The following is a 4,469-nucleotide window of genomic DNA, read 5'->3' on the forward strand; positions in this document are numbered from 1 at the left end:
AGGGAGGGAGGAAGGAAGGAAGGCAGAAGAGTCAGAATCAGAGAAGGAGATGTGATGACAGAAGCAGTGTCAGTATGATACGATGTGAGAAAGACTTGACCAGACATTGCTGGCTTGAAGATGGAGGAAGGGGCCACAAGCCAAGGAATGCAGGCAGCCTCTAGAAGCTGTAAAATGCACGGTAACAGATTCTCCCCTGGAGCTTCTGGGAGGGAGGGAGGACTTACAGACACCTTGGCGTTAGCCCACTTAAAACCGTTTCAGACTTCCAACCTCCGGAACTGTGAGTTTAGTAAATCTGTGTTGTTTTGAGACACTAAGTTTGCGGCAACGTGTTGTAGTGGCCGTAGGAAACTAACAGGCCATGCGTCTAGTGCAACTCTCAGCAGGGTCACTGCTGGAACTCCTCATCTCAGGTACTCTGCCTTTTCTGAGTTCTCTAAGCAGACACCCAGCGTGCTAAGCTCAAGCTGTTGTGCAGTCATGGTGAGTGTAGGACAGTCCTCCTCAGGACCAGCAACAAGACGAGAACTCTCCTAGAGGGGCTGCGCAATTGGCCGGCAAACCAAGGCAGAGGGTTAGATATGGGGTAGGGGGGTCGGGACAAGGAAGAAGATAAAACCCAGTGACCGGAAATGGATTTTACAGACGGGGCAGAACCAGTAGCCTAGGGGACTTAAGGCCCAGATCCGCAGCTCTGAATACGAGTCTTCTGATGTCCCCTTGCTTAGGCCCTGACTAGTCTCTGGGCCTGGGGCGGTGCCGGGCCGGCAGGGGACAACCGAGTCCACTCCACGCAGAGGAAGCGGGGGGAGGGAGCTGGGCCTCCATCGCAGAACTGAGGAGACAAAGCCCTATGGAAGTCTCCTTCGGCTCTCCCGGTGAGAATTCTGCCAGACCCCGTTTCACTTTGTTTGGAAGGCCAACACAGAGGCAGAGCTCCTCTGTAAGCAGTCACGCAGGTCACTAGCAGTGGAGGAGCGATTCTCCCTTGGGGTCAGGTTAGCAGGGAGAACCTTCTTTGCTCCACAAGCAATAGAGCATGTTCTAAACACTCTTCTGGCCAGAAGGAGAGCTGCGGGCACCTATGAGCTTTCAAATAACCATCTTGTTCAATTTTCGCAACAGTTGATTGACAGCCCTCCTGGATTTAAGTGCTTTCTTGGTGGTAAGTTAGGCAACTTATAAGGTGGTATTCCCTCCTTCTGGTCTCTAGGAAACCATTTAACGGACCGAAGCCTTCGGAACTTGTTAACCTATGAAAATAAACTGGTTTTGCCAACCACACTGTTCCACTCACGCCATGAACATTGACAACAGGTCCTGTAAGACATAACGCTGGCAGTTTCTCAAGTGGGAAAACTACACGGCTAATATAAAAGGCACGGAGAGAAATATATATGTTGTTATTTTTGGACGGCACTAACCTGCTTGAAAAAAATCATAAAAACAGTTGCCTGAAAATGATCCCAGGTACCCTGGCAGAGCCAGTGTTCTGGAGACTTTTTCCCCCCATATAGCTAGTCAAATAGCAAAGAAAGGAAGGACGGCCAATTGCAAACAGTTCTCAAAGTCCTTAGGCTGACTTTGGCAAGGAAAAATCTATACGGATCTTGCCCACGTTTCTCAATAACAACCCCACCCCTCTTTTTTTTTTTTTTTTTTTTTTTTCTGTCCTCACCTCCTACTTTCCCACTACAGAGACCTAAGCTTGTTCAGAAATAAACACTGTTTCCCAACAGGAGGAGACCATCACCAAAACCACACAAAGAGAGCTTCCTCCTCCCGTTCTATTGTGGAATCTGGCCCAGGAGCCAGGGCTTCTTTACCTGATTATGCCAAAGAAATTGAGACACGCGGAGTTCATTACCTGTTCTGTCATTTAGCAAACCTGGGTGGCCTACAGCCTGCCTCACTTGACACCATGCCTCTGTTTCCCCACTGAAGGGAGACAGGTGATGACAATGCAGGATGTGTTTCACAGTGACCTGGAAGAACATACGAGGTCAGAGGCATGACAGCATTTTTAACTCATCATAAGATCGGGGCTATAAAAATACAAGGTCTAATGCAGCCACTATTGCGTACACAGGCATTCCCCAGCCTCCTGACACACCTCGCCGAAGCACTTCAGATAAAGATGTTCTGTCGCAGAGGCTTAGAGGAACATTTGACTTCTTAGTTAAATCTCACCCAAATCGTTTTAGTCACTACGGAAAGCAACGGGAGGGGAGAGCTGAAGAATCAAAATACCTTCAAACATTTCTCTGCAGCTTGAAACATACACAGTCCAACATAAGCTGTCAAGAAAGGCCAAAACACAACTTCCTGTCAACGATAAACTCGATGAGCAATGAAAACAAGGTGGTAAAGAATGGCAGGAAATCATTAATAGCACATTTTGGCGTGATTGTGCGACGCTGTGCGTAGATAGTAGGTCAACCTCACGTCCCTGGAACAGTTGGCATATTTTCCACGGTATTGACTACGCTGGAAACCTGCACGCACTATTCCTAATTGGACTCATCCTGCTACCACAAAACCAGGATAGCTGGACAGAAAAGTATATTAATTTCTTAGAAGACCTGTAAGCTTAAAATGTTCCCACTAAAATACATGTTTCCAAAATACATCTTGAAAAGGGCACTTGAATGTCAACAGTCATTTGATTCTTTTTAAAGTAAGGATTAATGAGTAAAAGGCACGTCAATACAGTTTTGAGAGGGAAAGGAAACAGCGTTCAAGTTCTATTCTTCCATACAGAGCCCCAATGCTCCTCTATCCATGCTTTTGGAGAAACCGCGCTGAACAGACTGTCGTAAGTTCCCCAGACCAGAGGACCTCCTCCCGGGCACAGGATGGGGTATTCCTCCCCACTAGACGACCAGTCTTCCCACTCACTCATCTGACTAGTCTGAAGGCAAGAACTGCCAAAGACCCAGAGCCCTAGCTCACATCCACTGGGCTCTTCAATATGATCCAGTCTGCCTGGGAATGGCTGCTCCCAGGACCTCATGGGCAGCCAGCTTATTCTGCCAAGAAGGGTATGATTCTCGGCTCAGCCATGTATGTGGCTCACCCTTTGGGGCATGATCTGCAGCAGGGAAATAAAAAAGCAATGGTACCTGCTTCCCTTCTACCCGTCTACTTTTGTCGGTTGATGTGTCACACATACACAAAAGACTTCTGCACACCATCAAGCCCGGGAATAAGCATGCGAGCCAGCAGTTGTCCAGTGCCTTCCACGTGCCAAGCCCCGGTCCCCAGTGCTTTGCATGCAACTCATGGAAGTCTTTCCGCAAACCCACGAGAGGGTTATCGAGGCACAGAAGGTGAAATAACTGGCCCAAGGTCACCCAAGTTAGTAAGTAGCTGAGCTGGACTTTGAACCCGGGCAGTGAGTTTCCAGAGCCCAGTGTGTTCTACTAAGCACGAGTCACAGACAACGGAGCTGAATGAGACTGTCCCTTTGCCCCAGTTCCTGCTCTGGGAGCATCCAGGGTGTGGCCCTGCAAGAATCGGAAAGGCATCTGGCTCTGGGTTGATATAAGCGACAGGTCAACGTTACCCATGAACCCCTCTGCACTCCTGACAAAAGCTAAAGGAAACTAAGATATCTAAATCCCAGAGATGTATCATAAAACTACCATTAGGATTTACAGAAAAGGGGAAACAGCTCTCGTGCTTTCTCCTGCCTGTGGTTTCTGGCCTTCCCTCTGTGTTTAAAAAAAAAAAAAAAAAAGGAAGAAAAGAAAAAAGAAAACAAACAAAAAAACTAATAATTTTTCAACATGCCTACTGATCATTTTATGTCTCAGAAGGAAGCAAAAGCAGGGAGGTGAATGACTCCTCTGAACGGAATTCCCGCAAACAAGCCTGGGGGGCGGGGCGGCTCCCAAGGTGGAGCTCTGGGGGTCTGGGAAGGCAGCAAGCGCTCAGGAAGCCCACAGACGGCAGGTCAAGGAACGTCAGGGGAAATTACACATGTACACTGGATGTGAATTTCTCAGAGTGTCAGGCGCTGCCATTTACTCTCCCCATTCCCATAAAAAAAAAAAAAAAAAAAAAAAAAAAAAACCTCTCCAGTAAATGAGGGAAATGCCAAAGGCCTCATTTAACATTGTTGAACCCAGAAAGGACCAACGTCTTGAAAAAACGTTAAGGACCACAAAAAAGACCATGAGGGGGCGGGGGCCGGGCAGAAATGATGTAACTGACTGAAGATAGAAGCAGCACCAATCACTAGACTCCTGCCACTTCCATCTTCTCTATTTCACACTCATTTGCATACATCCCATCTCCCTTCCAGGCTTGTGAGTCCCTCAAGGGCAGGAAACACGCTAGCCAGTCTCTTCAGGCACCTGGGGAAGGAGGCTGGTCAGGCTGAACCCTGGGACGGGAAGCTGCCCAGGGGGTGACCTAACTTCCCAAGAAGCCTGCCTGGGGAGGCCGTTCCTCCCCCCCCCCCC

At 48.4% G+C, this 4,469-nt stretch overlaps 1 protein-coding gene across 1 annotated transcript in view; it reads right to left on the reverse strand.

Moving 5' to 3' along the window:
• DOCK11 (dedicator of cytokinesis 11) overlaps positions 1-4,469 on the reverse strand; it is a 199,299-nt gene that overhangs the window by 188,227 nt on the left and 6,603 nt on the right. The window lies entirely within an intron of this gene.

Source organism: Lipotes vexillifer, unplaced genomic scaffold (genome assembly GCF_000442215.2).
Source record: "Lipotes vexillifer unplaced genomic scaffold, Lipotes_vexillifer_v1.1 scaffold560, whole genome shotgun sequence".
NCBI classification, from domain to species: domain Eukaryota; kingdom Metazoa; phylum Chordata; class Mammalia; order Artiodactyla; family Lipotidae; genus Lipotes; species Lipotes vexillifer.